Source organism: Melopsittacus undulatus, chromosome 1 (assembly GCF_012275295.1).
Source record: "Melopsittacus undulatus isolate bMelUnd1 chromosome 1, bMelUnd1.mat.Z, whole genome shotgun sequence".
NCBI classification, from domain to species: Eukaryota; Metazoa; Chordata; class Aves; order Psittaciformes; family Psittaculidae; genus Melopsittacus; species Melopsittacus undulatus.
Window position 1 is genome coordinate 85621991 of NC_047527.1, and position 23541 is coordinate 85645531.

Consider the following 23541-nt stretch of genomic DNA (forward strand, 5'->3'; position numbering starts at 1 on the left):
CTTGTCTCTTCTTTGATCTCCTTCCAAGGCAGCACCATAGTATCAAATCCCACCCTCAGAAAAGTCCCTGCAACCACTGTGGTTGTCTGTAGAAGGCTACCCCTTTCTGATCAGTTCCCAGGCAGAAGTTATTTATGAAACAAGTGTTCACACTCATTCCAGGTGAAGTGGCAGGTAGCAGCTGTCTGGAGCTCTGCCCCAGGAAACAGGCAGAGGTCTCCCTCCCATCACTCTTTTGCATCCCAGCTTCTCCAGTGGGGTAGAAAGAGGGACAATGTTTGTAAAGCTCTTCCCGACCACCCCTTTTGCAGGGAAGTGTTCTAAATGTCTGTATGTGTGTGCTATTTTTAAATATCAACATCAATGATCTTTGTAACTGACAGAAAGTGATTCCTTAAATACCTGTTCAAAAAGCAACTTTATTATGATCTCCCCAGCAGGACAGTTGTGCTTTTTATTTCTTCACTTCCATTGCAGAGAGTTGCTAATTAAAGATGTCATGTAGACCCACACAGGAAGGAAAGAATTTCACAAAATATCCTGTTTCCCACCCGTTGGATGGGAATAGAGTGGGGGGAGAGAGAATGAATCAAAGGATGAGCACAAGAATATAAAGTTAAAACTGCAATAATGACAATGAGGGTTTGTTCTTTTCCACAGGAGCCTGTCCAAAGAAAGGATTCCTGATGGGACATTTCCTGTTCACATTGCTGTCTTTCTCATGAGAATCCACTCTGAAATCCTGTGCCTCCTTGTGGACTCTGCCAGATGGTGGCATCCAACTGGACCCTGACTGAGCAAAGAGCCAATGATGTGAGACAGTACTGGTGCTGCTGGAGCGCAAGACATAATCCACAGCTAGCACTCATGGTACAAGAACCACAGCAAGAATAAAAATACTTGCATGGTTGCTTGTGGCTACGCCAAATGAAAATAATGCAATTGATCTCAAGAATGCAAAGACACTTCAAGAGCTTGATTCTGTTTTGGCTAATGCATGTTAAATTATACATGTGGGGTCTGTACCTATGAAAAGATTTCCTGAGAAGTGTTAAGCATATCTGATGTTTATAGAGAAAGCTTGGGATAACTGAAAGATATTTAGTACTCTCTACAGTTGCACTTGGAATAGCTGTTCTGCCAAGGGTGCTCTTGGCCTAAACTTCTACTCCCATCCATCTTGAGTGAAGAACCTTGTATGAGAGGGTGGATATTGTTAAAGTTTTTAAACACAAAAAGATCCTCCAAAATTAAAGAAAGATGGATTTCCCTACTCAATAGGAGTCAATTACCAGCTAGTTCTAGAGAAATAACCTATAAACTATTGAAGGGACAAAAATACCTCCTTTTTCCCCCAAGCAAAATGACCAGTTTTTGGAAGTACCTTTTATTCCTGACAAGTTGGCAGAAGCTTTACAGGGAATTGATAAGAGAATGGCAGTACTGTCCTTTAGATTAAGGAATTTGGTACTCTTGTCCAGTTATGGTAATGCCTGACTGGCTGAGTGCAGCCACTGAAGCCTCTTAGTGCCACATGAATAAATTCAAAGCGAGCCCTGTCCTGGTAGGGAGCACAAGGCTGTGTTCTTTCAGAAAAAGCTCTAGAGACAATCTCAGAGTGTTTCTTGTGAAATTAAATGTATGCATGAATTCCTGCTACTGTTAAAGTGATACCCATTTCCCTACATTTCACAAAAGATTTTATGTATTACTAATCTTAGTTGATCCCATTATTAGATAATAAATGCAGATGGTGGAAAATTGCCAGAGGCTGGAGTTTCACAAGCATCATCACATGCTGGGATTTCTGGTTTTGTCCCTAAAGACACTGTCCAGAAAGCTGTTGCCTTTGCAGGAGCAGAGACTTGGCCATGTACTTTTACAACAGCAGGTGTGCATTTGGGGGGTTTTAAGACCTCTAGTGGTCTGTTTGGAAGAAATTAGTAACAGCTAAAGAATACAAAATTTCCTCAGAATACAAAAATCAAAATACTCAAAGGCAATGTAGAACATAAATTCTTACAATTTTCTGCATTTCTGAGGTGATTTGATATACTCATTACACAATGGCAGCAACATAGGCAAGCAGGTTAAAATATGTTTAAAAGCTCCCTATTACATCTCAAAGAACCACCACAGGAAAACTAACAGTTTGTCTGAAAATGGATAGAGGTAACTCAGAACAAATTTTTCTTATTCCAGAATCACTCTCCTGCCACTTGGTCAGGACAGTTGTTCAGCAATAGCTGCAGAACAGCTGTACTAAGATAATACCCCAGAGGTAAACCTGCCACTGGACAGATGACTATTTTTTTTCTATTTCCATATTGTTGGCTAAAACCAGGGGGAATATAATTCAGTTACTCATCATATCTGAATATCGTACAGTTACTCATCATATCTGTGAGTCTCCCATCACAATCCAGATCTCAAAATGCAAGAGAAGATGCCTGTAGGTTGTGAGAGGTGAGAGCCAGCGTTACTAAAGAGAAGTCCTTGTGACTGTACTTCACAGTGACAAAATTCACACTTATGCTCCCATATTCAAGTACTTTCAGTTCCAAATACTACTCAGGAAATGTGGTTTAATTTGTGCTTGTTGTTTCTTTCCTAATGACCAATTGTTACTTTTTCACCTGAAATCACTGTTTATATCATTCACTAGTTTATCACCAAGAACACCTGTGTGGGATCTGAAGGTGATAAGGAAATTTTCAATACATCAGTGTTTCCTATTAGCAAGGTGTAAGCATGTATAGAAGTCACTATCTGTCTCCTATTTAAGTAAGATAAGGTAATTATAAAATGGGGTGTGTTCTACCTATAGTCAATATGTAAAATCCCACCTGAAAAGATAAATACTTGGAAACTGTAAATTAAATGTAAAAACAATGTCCCAAAAGTGTTTACTAAGGGATTATATCATGCATTTGTGTTCCAGAGCAAATCTTGTTTCATTTTCTTTTTTTCTATAACCATTATTAATGGCCATACCACAGTGAGGTATTCACTTAACGTCGCACTTCTTAGGGATTGTGTTTGGGCAACTTCTGGATTTTATATTGGATTAGTGCTTGCAAGGTTGTATGGTTGCATACAAATGTAGGGAGAATCCAAAATATAATAAAGTGGTTTTGGCTAAACAAACCCTGAGTTAACATGAAGGTCATCTTTGTAACTTTACTGCGAGTAGAAAGGGGACTTGCCCATTGAAAATACTCATTTGAAAACATCCTGTGCTGAAGATAATACAACTGAGAGGAAGAATGGACTTTATGGACAGCACTGGCCTGGGAATCAGTATACCTGTCATGAATTTTCACAGCTTTTTCTTTCCCTCAGAGATAAAGAGTACCTAAATAGTGCTCAATTCAGTAGCCTCGACTGTTTTGTGAATCTGTATGATGCCTTCTTATTTTTCAGTTCCCTGATAAAATACCAATGCCACCATTATGATCCATGTGTCCAGCTTTAGACTGAAAGGTTCTAAACCACTCTTGGTTTGGGCATACTTCTGTGACAATGTAAGACTGATCTGCTCTGCTCAAAATAATGTAGTTGGGTGCCTGTAGTGTAAACTTCACACAACCAGATGAAAAGTGTTGCGTTTGTAGACGCACTGTTGTCTAACCTGAGGCATTTTCCTACCTCCATATTTTGATATTTTGATTGCAAATATGTAGCCTGACTTTTGAATCTGTTGAAAGCCTAGAACATCTTACCACTCTTTGAAGAGTTGGTTCTGCTATCTTACTTTCTTGATACTTCTCAAAATCCTCTTTTCCCTACATACAAGACAAGACTTCTAAATGGTATAACACAGACTTTCTAGTATGCTATCCCATTGCTAGCTGACTTGGAAGACCTTGCCAGTCTTGCTTTGCATGGGTCAAAATTTATCACTGCAATATTTTTCTTGACAGAGACTATACAGAAGTCATGTTTCCTGGGACACAAGACAACTAGGAGACTTTTTTTCTAGCTTGGAGAAGTTGACTCTGGTTCACTGATCAGTCCTATGTCAAAAAAAAACCCCAGCTTGTCCTTGTGCTTTTTGTGAGTCTTCTCATAGCTCCCTTTGTTTCCAGTGTGAGCTACTATCCTCTGGTACTCAAACAGACAAGTCCTTCTGGGTGAGTTTAGATCTCTCTGCCCATGTATGGCAGCTTCCATTACTAGCAGCTATTTTGCTATATGAAGGAACTTAAGAGTTGCTTCCACTGAACTGAAAAGAGTGGACTTGGCAAGCTCGTTGGCTTAATGAGGTCTGCAAACTGTCCTTGAATTCAAGACTCCCATGATGGCAATTGTTAGCACTTTTCAACACAGCGGTCTTTATGTGGGGTAAAATATTCAAAAGTGCTTAAGTGAAGGTCAATAAGACCTAGCTATTAAAATATATAAATAAATAAATAAACCCTGGACGCATAATTAACAGATGTTTGTGGTCCTGCAATAACTGAAACTATTTTAACAGCCCTTTGGTAGAAACCAAATGCTGAAGTAACCCTTTGGTTAAAAAGCAGCATAACTTTGTAGCCTGGCGGGAAGGATCCCTCCCTAAGAATAAGCAACCCCTAGGTTCAGGGAACATCTAATTATATAGACAATCCAAAATAGGACCAACAGAAGGGTGCTTGGAAGCACTTCCACACCCAGCACTGTTACCTCAGCAGAGCATCTCGCCTGTGGCAGAATAATGTGCTACTTTGAAGGCAGCTGGTTTAGGCTCTGGGCTCTCACCTCAGCTCATTTTCTTACGCATCGCTACCATGTTTGGGACAGCACAAAACAGGAAGCATGGAGGAAAGCTGCACAGCTGGTGGGCTGCATGGAAAGCCGTCATCTGGTTGTCTGCCTTAACACAAGGGATGGTGGTGATTGGGGATCCCCAGGGAGAAGAGAGAGTGGCTTCAAACACCTCAGGAAGACAAAGGATTTATCTCTTGCATCCTGGCTACTGAATAAAAAGGGGGAGAATAACACTCCTTGCTGTGTGAAATCTAGCTTTTTCATTTCCTATGTTTTTACTACATGTAGAGAAATTAAGTTTTTAATTTCGGGGGTCAGAAGGAGCTTTTCAATGCAAAACGAGGTTTTATCTTTTTTCATTTAATGTAAAAAAAAGGGGGGTGTGTTACATCAGTTTATTCCAAGCTTCCAAAATATTTGCAATTTAACAGTCATGCTGAAAATAAACGCAATTATTCATACAGCCCTACTCACTTTGCACACAGCAGCAGTAAGATGATACACCACTACATATATTCCACTTTAAGGCATTCACTTACACAGTGGAGTAGTGAGACAAAGCATGGGAATATATGTTTCAGATTCAGGGCCTGGATTTGTGAGCAGATACAAAGGGCATGATGATAGAAACTGAGTACAAATCTCATTTAGATTTGATTTCCTCCTACTGGTAAATCCAGCAGCTTGTGCAGTGTTTCTGATTTTTACTTGCTTTAATAGTAACAACTCGGTGTGGGTTACAATGAAAGCTTTCCACAATAAACTTCAGCTCTACTGACCTGACGAGCTTTGACCCAAGTATTAGACTGCTTTCTACTGCAAGCTGTGGAGGTATGGTGTAAAACAAAAGTATTTGTCCCTAGGTTGAGCAAATGAAACCCAGTTTATGACAACAAAACTTTTGGAGGCTAACCGGCTGTCTCATTTATCCTTCTAAACATAAATGAAAGTCACATGTGAGATTTTATTAATAAAACAACTGGCACCTTTGGTTATTTTAAGCCTGTACTCTCCCAAATGCAAATATAAAAAATAATTTTAGAGAGAGAACTGGGGAGGCTAGTCCAAAATCTGGTTTTGTATTTTTTATAGAGATGCCAAGACTGTTTGATCAGCATGGGAGAGCAATTTGTTGACTCACGAACCCAGCTCTCTCTGATTACTGCTTACATAGCACTTTGGAAAGATTGGCCAAATACCTTCAAGTCAAGTACCTTGTTATTATGAACATGAGTGCCAGTAACAAAGAAAAAATAGCCAACATGTCACTGAATAATAAATCACGGAGGCAAATAAATGACTTTTCTAAGAAATGCTCTATTTACATTTCATCACGTGACATGACTTTGCTTATGCTTGTGTACGTGATAACACTTAAAAGAATATTTCCTTTTCAGTGCAGCATCTTGGCATCAATCATCTTAGTGCAACTGCTTATTCTGGGATCTGTTTGCAATCAGGCAAACGAAGCGGCAAGGGAGATTTAGCAGCAAGACTAATTTTTACTTTAAATGATGAAGCTGTGTAGGTAAACATAGCTGGCCTTATTCAGCTGTCATAAACTACCTCCCTCACATGAGCCTTTGGCATAATTACTCATGCAGAACAGGTATTCATCCTCTCTAAGCACCACATGAATGAGGCCATGGTAAAGTTATGCAAAAGGAATATGTATCCAATCTGATAAGAAGTCCCTAATAATTGCTGGTATTTTCCATAATATTAGTTTAGGGCTAGAGCCACAAAAAAGGTTTAGGCATGTAAGCTCTGCCTAACTGCCTCATAGGCATTTGCGGCCAATATTTAGATCCTCAAAACCCCTCTTCAGCTACTGCCTAACCCTGGAGGCGTCTGAAGTCTGCAAGTGCCTACATTCCTGCCAGTGAAATTCCTGAGGTGCCCAAAGGTCTGCTCCTGGGCATGCCTGGGACTGCCTCTGGTTTTTCTTTCTGCCTTTTTTTTCACTCTTCTCTTCCTGACCTCAGTAAGTAGACACCCCGCTCATATTTAACCCCTGATGGCATCCATGAATGAGAGCTGTGAGGCACTTCCTTTCAGAAGCCCCAGCTTCAGGTCCTCTGCCTGTCAGAGAATGTACATCCCTCCTCATTGCTGTGCTCCAAGCTGAAGGAAAGGATCTTCATCTAGTCCAGGGCATCATGAGGGCTCCCCAGACAAGGCTCCGTTGCAGGCTGTAGAGCTGCCTCCCTTAGATGGGTGAGGGTGAGCAGACATGCCTGGAGCTCTGCCCCAGTTGGAGAATGTCCCTGTGCACTGCCCTGTGGAACACCCTGGGATGCCAGGCACAGCACCAGCTTCAACAGGGAGGGCCTGGGAGCAACAAAGCCCTGCCTGCCTCCTACCTGGTAATCCAGGCATTTGGCACGAGGTTCAGGCTATGCTTCCAGGGGCAGCCAAAGCAGCACAGTCCCTCTCTGCTGCCAAAAAGGGGAAGCTCTGCTCCTTCACCCCACAGTCATGAGCCCTGCCCACTCTTGTGGCAGTTCTGGCATTGCTGGCCTCTGCCAAGGCAACTGAACTTCCTAAAATGTCAGAAAGCTGTTGGTAGGTATAGCTTTCTGCAGGTTTATGAGTTATGTCATCCTCTGAAGGGATCCAGCCACCCTTAGAACTTGTTGGGAGAAAGTGGTGGGAGCAGCCTTGCTAGTGGCAATCAGCTGCTACCAACTCCATCAAAGGTCTTCTTCAGACATCCCAAGAAAGTAAGAAATCTGACTTCTTCTTCTTTATTTTTCACAGAAGCAGTTCAGTAGATCTGCAAAACCAGTCTGTGATTATCTTACACAGAAGCTGATGTTTGTGAGAAGGGGCTAACAGAGGTACCCTGCACCAAAGAAAGGTGTAGGTCAACATGAGACAGCTAATCTATTTGCCAGCAAGGTACTTCTAGAATCTTTAAATGCCTTCAGGTGACTTGTACGAAAGCAGGTGTGGCAATTGTGCTTCAGAGTAATATGAATCATGTGAATGTGATGAAGGCATTTTCTCCTTCTTGCCTTTCACTTGTCAAATGAAATCTTGGAGATCAACAATAGGTAAACACCCAGGAGAAGAAAAGCGAGATGGAGTCAGCACAGCTAGGGCTGGGAGGGAGAAGGGAGTTTTGATGGCTCTCCAGGTGCTTCCTGGATTCAACACCCTACTGCTTTGCAGTAAGTGGCCACCTACACTTCCCTAGTTAAAAAGTCCTGAGAATCTCACAGAAGTTTTATCTATGTCCTTCATATTGAGCTTTTAGGGTGAAGATCTCAGTTTGAACCTTATCTGTCCTGGGCACCACCATTTAGCGTGCCCAGGTGAAGTGCAAACGCCTCGCTGACTCACAGATGGAGCTGACATTCCCCGCTCTCAAATGGCTCTTTGGGGACAGGTTGCACACAGGTAGGTGGTTGCACAGTTTTAAACCTATTATTGATCCATCTTTTACCTTGGTGACAAAACAGAGGGAGAAATATTGCCTATTTCCAACTAGTCTTGGACGAATTGTGCACATATAAGTAGTTGCCTGTATAGTTTATAGTTCCCTAATTGAACAGCAGCAATAGGAGGTGAATCCATCCTTTCCCAATGGGTAGTCCAATATCAAGTATGTAGCAGAGATGATGTTTGGGTAAGCAGCCAGGGCAATTGTCTGCCATCACCAATGAGATTTAAGCTAGACAGCAGTGCCATATGCACAAGATGCAAGTGTAAGGAAGGTGTCTGCTGGTGGCTCCTTTGTTTAATGCTGGCACAACTGGGTGAAGTTTCTGACTTGGTCTCAAAAGAAACATTTAATTTTTATTAACTTTTCAGACTGTGGTCCCCTAACATGGCTATCAGCTCTTAACAGCTGTGCTGCTAAACAGCAGGATAATGCATCTGACTCCTTTTCTGTCTCTTGTATGCTTAGCTTGAGATTTTCTGCTAGTGGTGGATGCTGTACAGACCCTTCTGCATGTCTGTGAATTCCTACAGCACCTGCAAAGGCAAAGCACTAACCACCTGGAGGGCTTCCTGGCGCTACAGTGTTGGAAAGGGTCATTCACAAATAGTGTGCTGTATCCAGTAAGAATACAAGCAAAATACTTCACTGCTTAAGTGTCCAGTCCTTCCAGATTCTACAGTATAGTGGGCTTAAAATATCCTGGATGCTCTGCTTTTTCCATATATCACCCAGTTTCAAGAATGGTATAAGCCATGTTTTTTTCTCAATCAAAGAATTAACTTTAGGATAAATAAATAGTGTTGTCAGCTTCTGCCTCTTACAAAAGTTTGAATTCAAGACATGTATTACAGAAGGTCTCTGGTGTTCCTGCTCTCTCCCTCCCCGTCACCGCTCTGCTACTTGGTCTGTGAGAAAATGTGTCTTCCTGGTAGTGCCATATTAGAAAGGAGGGGTGAGTGTTTCCTGTCTAGTGGAGCTATCATCAAGTTTCAGTCCAAATAAAGCTGAAAGAGTCCGCAGATTGGGAGGTTTTTCTGGTGAGACTTGCTCTGTACATTTGTTTTTATAGTACTATAGTTGCCAATCAAAGAAGCAAGAAAGTCACTGCTTAATCCAATGCAGACTAAACAGCAAGGGGACTGGCTATGGGAATTTGCTTACAAAGAGATTTCCTGTTCTGTTTGGAGGTCAGCCCCGGTAAAAATAAGATCGTGAGGGATTTACTTGGTCCCTCAATATATGAGTGTGGAAGCAATAATCCCAGTTTAACATGTAAAGAACATGGGTATGAATCTACAAAGTACCCATGGGGAGAGACTTTCTCTATTACATTGAGGGGAGGAGGGTATCCTTTCAAACTGACAGACAATCCATGCATTAGTTTTGTCTTGGTTATCTTAGTTTTCAGACCATAACCAGAACAAGGGTGTAGATCCTTGAAGGACAAATTATGGCAGTTTATTCTTTTGCAATGATATTGGCAAGGTACTCTCATAGTGATGAGCTGTTAGTATGTTTTAAAATCTCATTTGCTTTTAGTTGTCCTGAATTTTCATGTAAATGAGGGAGTAGTCACTCAAACAAAAATACAATCTCTAGGCATAATTTTAGAGATTAGCTGAAACATCTAATTGCTTCATCTGTTGCAATCACTCTCTTTCAGATAGGTAGAATAGAGGAGGTTTGTCATCTCTGTTGCCTTGGGGAACTCCAGGGTATGTTTTATGTAATCGCACCAGTGTATTATGATAGATGGTTAGAATGAAGCTGAAGTCAAGAGTCACAAATGTAGGACGCTCCTGGGCAGCAGTAGTCAGTGCATGAAGCACAGCCTGGGAGGCAATAAGTCTATGAGAGTTTGCTCCTTCCATTATGCTATGAGGAAGTAGAGCTGGAGCTGCTTTACCAAAGAGGATTGCAAACAAACATACTTTTCCTTCCTGCTTCACCAGAAAGGTCCTGCAAGAATAACTGCCAAGGGTGGTCAGATTGCGTTAATCATTTTTGCTTGGAAATGTCTTCTTGTTAGCCAGTGACAATTTGCATGCAAGTAAAATGATGCACTGGGAGGGGCTATTGCTAACAAACAGTATAGTTAATGAGTGATACAGCTGTTTGGCTTATTACTCATTCATATGTCTCTCTACTCCCTCTGAGGATGGTAGTGAAGAGGAAGTTTCCCACTGCCTGTTCCCAGGTTTGCGTATGTGTGACTCAGGTAGAGACAGCAAGAGCTGCAGATGAAGGGCTGGATATATGCAAGAGATGAAGTTCTCAGTGAATGGAGACTTTGGAATCCAGAGTTACCCCTGGTTACGAGTTAAGGTAGAAGAAGAAATTAGCAACACTTGTCAGTAAAGTCATAAGGGCTTCAATTACAGACACAGTCTCATTATCTCCCTTTTACCTTTTCCTTCCATTAGAAGCAAATGTGTCAGCAGAGCACTAGATTTCAGTCCAGTCAGAGTTCAGCTCAGCCTACATCACAGGTAAACCATTCCTATTAGATGGGCTACAGGCTTGAGCAAGTCCCCTGCCATTCCCATCTCTTTCTGGCTGCTCCCTGCTTGTTCTCTGTGTTAAGAAATCCCATGCATTTTTCTTGTGCTGAGTAGTGGGTTTTGTCCTTGCTCCTCTACATATCCCTATCACAGCAGATGCTCTGTCCTCATTCTTAACACATACCCCAGAAAAGTCCTCCTGCTTTTCTGGATGGCTTTTGGTTGTGAAGCTATCAGATTCATCCTGACACTTGCCAGAGGTTTGTTCCACTAGATGCCTACCTTTTGTTTCCAGAAGCACAGTACACCTCTTTTTCTCACTGCATTTCCAGCTTTCACATTCATATATCACAAAGAAATAACAACCAAGCTGAAAATCTGTAGCTTATTTTTTAAGGTACAGACTTATGATGAACAAATCTAGTTTACTGTGGTAAACTCAGTTGTTACCTTTTGTGTCATTAAATTTCATTCCATATAGAGATATGTTCCATACTTCAAGATTCATCCATTCAAAATTCTCACATAGGCTGGAGTTGAGGTCTGCTAAGGTTCTTGTTAGATTATTTTGGGGTGGGGGATGTGGAGATTATAGCAGAAAATTTATTTTCCAAAAAAATGTTTGATTCTTTTTTGCACCCCTGTCCAGAATCTTTGTACATGCATGTACACCAAGTTGTCAAGTACATGAGCAATGTATTATTACACTCACTACTTCTGTGTGTCTCCTGGCGTAATATTGTCGAATCGTGTGGCATGTGTGTTGTGTTCATCTGCACTTTGTCTTTATAGTGACATTGATGGCAAAGCTGAACAAGAGCAATGAGAGAAGGCATCCTAGTTTGACAATAGGGTCTGTGCTACATTTCTTTAATTGGTAAATTGAATCTTGGTATAAAACTTTGCTTATATCAATTATCTTTGCTTGTATACATTAACTTGGTCAGTAAGTGCCGATTTCTCTAGTTATTTGTTTTACTAAATCTTTCATTTCTTTATTTGGATATGAGATATAGTGCTTCATAATTCTGGGTGTTAATCTTGTTGTCTAAATCAATCTCTCTTTATGACATTGATCTGTTTGGCATCTCTTGAAAGCATTCTGCAGATTTCATAGTCTCATTCATCCTCACTTTAGGTTTCCTCATCTGAGAACAATTACAGTTTTAGCCAAACACACAATGCTGTCAAGAGCTGTGACATACCAATATTGACTACTGGTGGTGAATCTGACTGTAGTAACTCGGATTTGTTAGTTTGTATTTTAAATTACTGCTTCTATGCCTTGTGCAATAGCTTTTCTGCTATTCTTTTCCTTGGTTCTTCTTGGGCTGGTTGGTATGTTTTTTTTTGAGTTTGAGCTTCAATTTTGCCACATGTCAATTAAAGTAATTTCCTAGTTCCTTTATAAACTTAGATATCCTGGAAAGCTGATTCAGATTTCCCTCTACAGCATAGGTCAGCTAATCTGGCTGGTAGCAGCTCTGCCTGGGGAATTCCATGCTCTCTGGTGGATATTGTTGTTTGGGAACATTTCTTTTCCAGTTATGAAGCAGGGCACCAGCCCCAATTCCACCAGCGTTCCCAAATTCTGATGGAGAAAAATAAAGGTTGTACATGTCTTTGACTTTCTCGGTGAATTCCTGTAAATGGGTACAGAAAATGTGTTTTGAATTTGTCGATTTTTTTTTTTTTGGTTTCATGGTACAAATGTCATTTTCAGGAATTGTGATGCCTATATTGGAGCAATTGGTTACTCATTTGCTGATGATCTGCAAGTAGTTTTTTTGCTTTGGAAATTATAAGCACCACTGTTGCTTTGGAGGTTAACCAGTTATGGCCCCCAAAAGTATTATTTCTGAAAAGAAATTACTATTTTAGAATTTAAACTGTTTTCTGTCATCTCTGGCTTCTGACACCCAGCTATCCAAAACTGAAGATTTTGTGTGCATTTATTTCCTGTCACTGCTTATGCTGCTTTCACAAATTAGCAATGCTTCTTATTTTCCAAAAATGCATCTTCATAGTTTGCTTTACTACTTATAAAGAAATTACTGATCATTGTTTTCTGCACATTGTTTTGTTTTGTTTTTTTTTTTTTGCTGAGACTTGTTAAATGTGCTGGGACAAAATCCACTCCTATCCTGGTCACTAGCCTACCAAGCAAGGCTACTTTTTTATGTTCTCTGTCCCTATGAGTCCTGGTGGTGCTTGCTGGAGGGGCTGAGAACTGTCTGAGGGTGCTAAGCCTCCACTCACAATAGCTAGAGGTCCAACAGAAGGTAAACATTACAATTCCAGCCCAGAGGAGTGGCTGGGCTGAGAATTGAAGGCACCACCATACTCGCCTCTTCCCTAGGTTGGGAAGTCTAACCCAAAGAGCATGGGAGGCACAAGCCCCCTGGCAAAGCTAGGAGAGGTTTCTGAGCGTGAATCTGGGATTCATTCTTAACAGAGGCCAGTCTAAGCCAGCTCCTTGAAGCAAAAGCTGGCACAGTCCCACAACCCTTCCCTAGGTACAATGCAGTCTCCCCCCATGCTGTGCATCTCACTACCCAGTACCAGTCCTCTTTGCTGAACCTAGGCTTCCATCTTTTCTCATACACGTGTACATGTTAAATGGGTTGCTTTTTTATTTCTGACTCACTACACAGTTGAACTTTGTCTTAAATAAAACACAGTTCTGTGCAAACGAACAATAAAACTTCAACCTCTGTACTCAATTTCACAGTCTCTAGGTCTTTATAGAATTTACTACGCTTTCTTCCATAAAGAACATTCTTACTTTCAACATTTTGTGTGCTTGAAGTAGCAAAATATTTCATGTAATGTTTGGGAGCAACAGTAGCTATGCAATCTATTTCAAAAATCTCTTCTGACAATCTCCATAAGCTTCCTAATATATTTACTTTGAAATTATTTTGGATTCACTATGTTTCCTACAAATCAAAGCTGATACAAATCATGTGTTGTATTAAGTACTTGATCTTCCCCCAAAAAATCCAGCCACTTTTCACTCAATGGCCTATCCAAACAATGAATTAGTTTCTTCATTAACTGGATAACAAAGGCCAGCCACAACATATGTTGTTTTTTTTCTTTTGAAGTGCTGTCTCTAAAAACCAGCTTACATTCAGATGTTTACCAGTCCAAAAGAAAATGCTTCCTCTGCGTGAGATGTATCTAGGGAGTTTAAAAATGTTTTTTAATATTATTATCACTATTGTAAATTTAGTAACATGCAGAACCAGGAACTAGAGTAAAACTCTGAAATTAAGGAAACACGAAATGCAGCATGTTTTTTCTGCATGTAATTCTTCATCGTTGGTCATTCCTTGGAATATATCCTTTTAAAAAGTGCCTAAACTAACAGCCTTGGCTACTCAGGAATGTTACTGAATGCCTATATTAAAGGTTTGGTTCTCTTGATCAGAATTTTAGTTACACAGGGAAACATGTAGAAATTTATGCTGAAATTAAAGGAACCAACACTGCTATTTTAAATATGGTTATAAAAAGTCAGACGTGTAAACGTGAATGATTTGTTTATTTTCAATTTACCAGAGTGGGAAGACAGTATGTATTTTAATTACTAGCTTTTGTCTAAGGATTAAAGAAATCTGCCACAAAAGGAATACCCTCACTATCATAATGCCATAAGTAAGCTGCATGTCAACAAAGGAATATCTTGTACCTTAAGATGATGAAGATGCAAATGAGAAGTAGGATTTAACTAAATATGGATGTTATCCCAGAATAAAACAGAATGTTAAAGGACACCAGATTTTGGAACAGCTGTCCTGTGATACACAGCTATGAATGAGGGGTTTATTTATCTTTTTCTGGTTTAGCTCAGCACAGTAGCAAAAATTCCCCACTCTATTGCAGAACATGTTCCACCACATCTCTCCTCAGGACTTCTGTATGTGGGCAACCCCTGATACTGCCAAAATATTCTGAGATCTAACTTACCTTTCCCATGAGAAGGGATAGTGAAACGATTATCTCTCCATTTAAGAAGGGAGCAGTTGAAGTTATATGAAACAACAAGAGGTAGAAAGAAATTAAATCTAGTGCCCCTGTTTGGTCATTCGCAACAGCAGAATCAGAGAACAATTCACAGGCTTGAAAGGCAAGATGTTTGAACTGTTGGAAGACTCTCTGTTGTTCTTTAAAATAAAATGCAGCCCTAATAAACCGTCTTCCCATTGAATTTAGAGACAGATTGGTTGTACTCTTAGGGCTGGTCACACCACTTAAAAGCAAAATAAATGGGTTGGGTAAGTTATGAGTCAGACATTATCTGTTGAGCTGCTCAGATGGTGGAAAAGCAACAATTTCTTTGAAGGAAGCCCATGATCATTACGGATAAATCTGGTGGAGGGAGGGGCTGTTCCACCACCGGGTAGCTGGGAAGAAGGTGATGAGTGAGGCTCACTGCGAAAGCCCTCATCAGCTGGGGCTAAAGCATGACATACATCATTAGTGTCCTGTGTATGGAAGCCCCCACTAGCCTGTAAGTTGGCAGAATGTGCCCAAACTGCACCAAGGGGCAACCCAAGGACAGGCAGGTTTGTGGTCCCACAAACACTAAACACAGCACTGACAGTGCCCAAAGAGGCCACTCTGTCTCACGCTCCAGCTCCTGTGGTGGTCAGAAAGATTCTCCTAGAAAATGCAGAACATTCAGGTAAAAAGAGGGAAAAGGTCTACCTGCAGCAGCTTGTTCTGACTCCACAGGTCTTCACTGTCCTGCCCACTCAGTGATCAGAAGTGGAGAGATGTGTCTGAATCCCTCTAACAGGGTGCCTTGTGGTGAAAGTTCCCAGAATGTGTGTTGTGAAATATTTATGGTGCCTCCATTACTGCTTCCATTGGAGAATATCAGGAAGTCTGGCATTTGGAATCCCAGAAAATCTGGTGGACAAACCACTCCAGGCACACAAAGGTGAAGGTAGAGTGGAGGTGTTATCCAGTCCACATTCAGAAGAAAATGGTGTTTAAATACCTTTCAAAGCTTTTAACCAGTGTGGCATGTTTCAAGTTGCACAGTCAGAATCAAACTTGAGGATAGCCCTGGGTCATTTTCTTCTATTGGTTTCTCTTCCCACCTCAGCTCTCAAACTTTTCTCTTAACACTTAAACACTAAGTGGTGACTAAGCAGGCATTTTAACTTTGAAGGGGTATTACAGAAAGCAAAGAATGACTTTTTAGGTGAAGCAATACTGGCTTACCAGGCATACAAAAAAAGAGGTAAGGTTTGAATGTTACAAGAGAGATATGTACATACAAAATAGCATCACTAGAAGGTGTGCCTTCCTCAAGAGATGTAAGGCTGCTTCGTACATGAATGCAAAAGGCAAGACTCCTAACTACAGTGCTTGTGGAAAGCAAATTAGCATTTTAATTTAATCCCTGACAGCAAATGCCATTTTAATGTTAAAACTGCTAGAGCTTCCTTTTTTATCATGTTATTTTTCAATGAAACAGTCCTAACCCTTTCTCCAATCTCTTTAGAGAGAATCATCACCTGCATGTACAGGTGGAGGAATTGTAGCAAAAGCTGTGTAAGGTAGGCACAGATCGGGGCAGGGTGGAAAGCACCTTTCCATCCTGTTGTCCCTGAGCATGTGGCCTCCTTCACACACAACTGATTGTGTCTTCCTTGGAGGTGGGCCATAACATTAACAAAATTGCAGTCTATAAATGGTATTTCGACCTTCATTCTTGTGAGTGTGGTAAAGCTCCTTTACCCATTTGGGCTGTGTATCTGTTGCTGAATAGAACTGGCCTAAGGAGTGTGTTTGAGCACAAATTGCTGAGCATCTTTGCTGCTTAATTTTGAGTATGTTCCATGGCTGGTTTAGCCTTTGCCAAGTGCTGATCTCTAAGGCAATGCCTAGGCTTGGCTCAGTGAAAGCATGAAGCAGAAACTATTTCTGGTAGGGCATATAGGTAAGACTGAGCCAAGTTTAGAAGCCTCTTGCCAGGACAGACCTCAGGCTTTGTACCTGTCAACACAATGTGTCCTTGTACAATACATGTCAGACTCATAAGATGTAAGTATCATTCTGGTGGACGCACACATTACTTCAGGCACACTGAACTGAAGAAACACACCAAAACTGTAACTATGTCTTAGGGCCCCCATCGCAATTGTAAAGGATAAAGGTGGGGTGGTGGGAATGACCAAGACCAAATACTGTAGATAGAGTCAGACTGGCCTCCAGACCAGGAATAATCTTTGAACCTGATTTATTTAGCAGTCTGGACACTGCCTTAGAATCCAGCATGAAGAAGTTTTTCCCATTTTAAAATTTTACTGTAGTAGAAAACCCTCTTACTTACCTGATTTCTTTAGGTTTTTAAAATCCCTCTGCATCATGCCAGCAGACAAGAAATCTGGGGAAAATGAGCCAGAGTTAATGTAAAACAATGATTAACATCCTTTTCTCTTCAACCACACAATGTAATTTTTGTCACAGTTTCATTGTTAAGTTCTTGCTATCTTTTATTCAATATTAGATATTTTATTAGTATTTTCCAAACGTTTAAGTAATAACAAAGAATCAAATTTAATATTCCATGAGCTGGAATGATAAAATATTGAAATTATTTTTAAGTTTCTCTATAATTTTTTCCTGGCATTACCAGTATGTCTTTAAGATCTCAGTTTAGAAATAAATTAAAGGCTCAAGAAAGCCTATAGCAATTTCACTATAACACTTAATTTAGAAATATCTTCTTTCGCCATTCAAGCAAAGCATAGCTGTCGTGCCATTGATTTACAGGTTGCAATGAATGCATGTCTTATAATAGAAAACCAGGAGTGTTGTGGATCTGAGGTTTCCTTTTATTGTCCAAAATGCATCTTGAGAAAAGCTGTTCCTGTGCTTACAAAATAGCTGCTGTTTCCAAGATGGGAGATGCTCATCTTCACCTCCTACTAAAAGGTAGAACTGTATCCAGCATGTAAATCTGCCAGCATCTTAGTCTGGTAGTATATTAATAAATACTGTACTCAAAAGCACATGCCCAGGCTTGCTACTTACTGGAACCAGTGAGTTGCTTGTATGCATCTGAAGATAATTGATATTCTTTTCTGGATGTTTGTTCTTAGAAGCCAAAAAGGTTGCACGGTCCAATGGGACTTTGTAAAATTGTGCTGGTGTTACAGAATTTCCTCATCCTTTTGCCCAAAATAGTCTTGTAGCTTCCCAAAACATGTTTTCACCATTTGCTGTTTAAAGCTTGCCTTCTGTTCCACTGCTGTACCAGAAACATGGGTTTGACTGTTTAATCTTTTGGTGCCCCTAACAAGTGGTTAACGAAGCTTCCGAGTGAGATAAATGCTGAGGACTTCACAGACCTGAGCCCAAAGAAATGTTAAAAAGCTGCTTGATCCAGCTGATTCACTGTATAGTTTGAGGTTTGGCATTCCCTTAAATAGCCCTTCATGAAAACAATAATGGAAAGTTTTGGGAGGCTCAAAATATACTTTAATCAGTTGTAGCAATTTACAAGGGAATAAAAGTAAGTGAAATTCTGGGCCTTATCACCAAAAATGTCAGTTCTATGGAATTCAGTCTTGAAATCTGTTTGAAATCATGGGTATCCAAGTTATCTCTGAAGACAAACCTGCCAGCTTTGACTCAGTGTGTAAATTTCCATTATATGTATACTAATTCTATTTGTTTATTTAAACTTATTTGTTGTTTCTATTAATTTGTTAAAAAAAAACCCACAACCCCAAAACAGGCACATCAGTTCAGAAAAGCACAGCAGAGGGGGGTTTGGGTTGTTGGCTGGTTTGTCTGGTTTTTTGGTGGTTGTTGCTTTGTTTAGTTATTTTGGTTGGTTGTTGGTTTTGATTTGTTTTGGTTTTTTTTACTCTAAATCAGTTCAATGCCAATGTCTTTCGCATAAAAGGATTCTATCACAATCTGTAATTTTACAGTTAACCATATTAGGAATCGGAGTTTAACATCTGTGGAATATATTAATCAGATGTTATTTTTCTGTCAGAGAAAATGTACAGGAAAATTAATTTCTCTCCAAAATATCTTGGAGACAGGACATTTTTGAAATGAGAAGTAGAATGGCAAGCTATTTTCCAGTTTGTTTTTTCCTTTCAAATACGAACATTGAAGAAGAGCGGGTAGAAACAGTTTGTACATCTTTCAGAGAGATCTTTCAATATTATCTGGTACAGCAGGTGTGTTATTTGTCACTTTCTGACCTGGTCAATATTTAACACAAGTTTCATGTTGAAAAAAGAAGAGACCATTAAGATTCTTCGTAATCAGTGATGCTTTACAGCTTCGTTTCAAGACAAACAAATATTATTTTTGACATATTCTATGATTCTAACAGTGCAAGATACTGCATTTCCTACAAAAACTGTGGAGTGAAATCCTAGGGTTGGTGCTTTTCAGGAAGGCACTGTGGATGATCATCCTATTGCCTTCTGGCCGCAAGTTTTCAGAGCCTTGAAAAGCTTCAGCTTGAGAAATGCAACCTAGGACATTTGCACTCATTCCTCCAACCTGGCCTTTTTGTGAATTTCTTTCTGTGTAGCGAAGGTGCTAGGTTAGATTAGGGGCCGTTTTGTGATTGCAGTGTTTCATCCTGCTATGATGTACTCTTACATTAAGCCCAGATGTTGTGTAGTAGATGTAATATAAATAAAATAAATGTGTTTCAGCTTGTCCAGTATTGGATTCCCTAAGCTCTGTGCAGATGCCTCGGCATAAAGAGCAAAATCCTGTTTGTGAAATGTGGTCACAATGAATGGTATTTCCAGAGCATAAAATTATGTTTAGCTTTATTCTAGCGACTTTGAAGCCCACCAAAGACTCCCAAAGGCTTCAGTGGAAGCAGAATTAGGTCAACAGTGAGAGTTTCTGATGGGCTAATCTTTAAGCAGTGGCTGTTTTCTGTAACAGGTCTAACCTTTCTGCCTTTGGTCAGAACTGGCTGTCATACTCTGTTGAGTTACCTGTCAGCAGTCCAAGGGCTGCTTATTTTGGAGGATGTTCTGTGATACTTCAAAATAGAAAGTGCTATACCAACTCCATTGCTTTGCTTATGTTGCTTCTTAAACAAAACCTCTGGAATAAGGACTACCGCCCACATGAACAAAGCTTGTCCTGAAAGCATTGCCCGGTTTTATGGTTTGTTTTAGTCTGTCCCCTCATGCATTCATCCTGGTGCCTCTATGATCCTGTTGTTGTGTGTTTGGACCCCTTGCAAGTGTTTGAAAATAGGAATTAAAAGCAGTATTTCTTTTGCTTGTCCTCATATATATCCTCAGCTGATGGAAGGTGTAGGTGTAATCCAAGGCCAGATACTCAGTTAATAATATACATACTCAGGGTTTCCTCTGAATGACTATGGGTCAAAAAATAAGCCTATGTTGGAATTTAAACATCATGAGGTTATAACCTAAGCAGCACTCCTACAGAGCAAGAGTGCTATTCCCCCATTTTAAAAAAATTGGACTTTATTGTTGATTCTCCTTTCCCAAAAAGCAAAGCAAAAATACATATACTGCCTCCTATCCTCATCAAAAAGGATCCCAGAATCAGAGGTCCGTTGTGCAATTTTTCATCTGTGCTGTTAAGTGTCCATAAACTGGAAAGTATCAAAGCTATTCCTGAGTGTTTATGTTAGGTTCCTTCTATGAAAGGAAGGTGGTTCCTTTTGGTCCCTGGGTTGAGGTTAGTGTTTTGAAAGCTGAAGACTATTACGAGTTCTGGTTATACACGGCTGGCTTGTAAGTGTGATGTCTGCTTCTGTGATACGTGGCTATGGAGGGAGCCAACTGTGTCTTGCCCAAAATGTTTTCCAAGCACAGTTTATTGAGGCCAAAATATTCTGGGTTAAAAAAAGAAGGCTAACCTACTTTACTGAGCCTATTACACACTACACTTTAAAGTTGCTCTCAATTCAGATTCTAATAATTTGTAATCTTGATAAAGTTTGTGTAGAAACCATCTGAGGGGCTGAAATGTATCAAGGTTGAGAGGCATAACTTGGAAGAAGAAACTGCCCTTTTTTATAGTTCTAAAATATTTGAATGTCACTAAAGGACACTATTTAAAATTCCTTCTTCTTGCCACTCAGGCTTTCCTTGACACTGATATGACTCAGAAGAGTAATTTTTGAGAGTCTGGAAGTGTAATCATAGGATCTGGAAGCATGGCCACATAAAGCATACTGCTAGCTTCAGTAAGATATGAGACGGAGTTTTCAATGTGCCAGTTTAAGAAAAATGTTGTAATAATGAGTGGAACATATTATTGGGGTTTTAAATTATTATTATTATTATTTATAATTATGATTAGACTGTACGTGTCTCTAGTTGCAGTTGTAAAGGAGTATGCATCTCAGACTCCACCATGCCCAGAGCAGTACAGACTAAATATGCATCCTATGTGGTAGTTTCTAGTCCAACCTTAGCATTAAGGGCTTCTCTTCATGAAATACCAATGTTTTATCCTAGAATACCTCTTGGAACCCATGGTGCTTCTTAAAAACCCAGCCATGCAGGGGCTATAACAAAATTTCAAGGACAGCAGGACTAAGTGTTCTCTATTTCTACCAGCAAAAATTTCTAGCTGTCCATGGTCTATGACCTGCTGACTGTCTCAATATTCATGGCAAATATCTTAGTCAACACTTTAGTGCTTTTTTTCCCGTTTCCTGTTTAAGATATTAACCCTTTGATGCCCAATATCATTTCAGCTCTCAATAAAGAACCAAGCTGTTTGAATTAATCCAAGCTGTCCTGGGTAAAATTAAAATAAACCCCTGACTTTTTTCTACCCTCACATAGTCTTAATTTATTTAATTTTACATAAAGCCCTATTTTGTTGAGGTTAATACAAGATTAAACTGTTGCAGGGCAAAAAAACTTGCTGCTCCATTCCTGTGCTTCAGAACTCCTAGCAGTGGCACTTGCAGTCTCTGGTTTCCCATTGTTACAGGGGCTGGGCAGGCAACTGCATCATATGGTGTGAACTTTGCTCTGGCTGGCTCCACTTAAACAGGGCAGAGGTTTTTTTCCTCCTTCCCTTTTCCTTTTCCCCAGCAGATCTGTGTTTGTTGCTGTTGACACAAGCTTTTGCACACTGTGCCATAATGACCTACCTGTAGGAAAGCATCGGAAATGCCAGCACAGCAGCATTCATTCATGTTTCTGTTAATAATGGTTTTGGCACTATCACAGATAGCTATTCAAAATGCAAATCTGAGGACAAGAGGGCATTTTGGTACAGTTTAAGATTGTCTGGGTTCATATAGTTCCCTATAAATTCAGGGTGAAAAGCTGGAAAGCCCATTTGCTAGTTTAGTGGTCTTTGCAACATCATTCAGAGACTGAGGCTGGGAAGCTAGACATGATACTCTCCTGCCTTGGAGAGATGGGCTCCACTTTCTGGGAGCTCAGCTTGAGCATCCATCTCCAAAGCACCATGAGATGTACTTAGCATTAGGCACATCCAATTCCCAACAAAACTCTTCAGAATGTGTCGAAGCACTTGCGTGAACAGGGAGGGATTATTAAGATTGAAGGCGTGGTTATGGACTTTGTCTGAATCAGGTTGTTGTTTGCTATGTTTTTGTTTGTGTTGGTTCCTCCTAATAAGAGAAGCACGCACATGCTTCCCACTTTGTTCGTCAGTTTGAGCCTGAGAGCCTTTTAGAGCTGCTCAGCACTCCTCCTTGCAGGAAGATTCAATAAGAACAGCAAACAGAATGCTTTTGAAAGTTGTATATTTTCCAGAACATCCTCCCCCCCAAAAAAAAGAAAAAAAAAAAAGCTGGCATTTCTGAAAGCTCCTGTCTTTAATGTATAGAACAGAAACTGGAAAAAAGAAATCTAGCAAATTCCACTTCTAACATACCAACACCATCTCTGATTTCAGCTGGGCACAAATAAGCATGAGAGAATACAAGTTTCCCTGAAGCTAACTTAGGATAGCAAGTGTTTTATCAGCATATTCAGGCAAAGTGGATTTGAATGAGCTTCCATGAGCCCAGTCATTCTTTGGACTTGACTCAGGGCCTGCTGAGCTCAGGGGAAGTCTTAGTGACCCTAACCAGGCCAGATTCTTCTCCTATTAAAGTCAGTGGGAGTTTTGCCTGGATTTAACAGGGAGCAGGTTCAGGCATGGACTTATCACCAATAGGAAAACTCACACATACATGTATACATCATACTATAAATATATTATAAATATTAGTGAATGGTTTAATTTCAGTATATATTTCCCAGCTCTCAAACAATGGTCTCATAAGAAGTAAGAATAAAAAGCCTTAATAAGAGACACATGTTTTGTAAATATATAAATAACATACTTAAGTTATTCTTCAGTTGTGTTTTAAGACTTGCCCTTTCTAGCACCCCAGCTTTCCAAGAATGTTTCTCAATTAGTTTAAAAAAGAGTGGGGTACAGCTCTGAAAGCCTTTTGTCCGCCATATCCCAGTGCTTTCCTCCATTTCAGTGGTAATCATGGGTCCCAAATTCTGAGCTGTATGGGTTATGTTTCTCCAACAACATCTGGCTGCCTGGCAGAACCTCCTAGCCTGCTGCACTGACAGCTGTTAAATCCCTTGGAGTTTCTTCATGCTCCAGTAGCAGCACAGCTTTGCTATTCTTGGTCTGTCTGAGCAACTACGCTCACATGGATGCTGTTTGTCTTTGATCCTCATAGCTTAGCTCTTGGTCATTTTCTAGTTCTCCGTAGGAGCACAGATCTCTCATCAGGATTCTTGGACAGCAGCTGTAATGCAAAAAACACACGTGCAGTCACCACATACATGCTACAGTGTCCTC

The 23541-nt window shown here is 40.2% G+C and overlaps 1 long non-coding RNA gene across 1 annotated transcript in view; it reads left to right on the top strand.

The window, feature by feature from the left end:
* Window positions 1-3133, top strand: part of LOC115946638 (uncharacterized) — a 60937-nt gene extending 57804 nt beyond the window's left edge. The window contains exon 3 of the long non-coding RNA XR_004080687.2: window positions 661-3133. This is a non-coding gene — a long non-coding RNA (uncharacterized lncRNA). The remainder of the gene's footprint in view (window positions 1-660) is intronic.
* Window positions 3134-23541: the final 20408 nt, after the last annotated feature.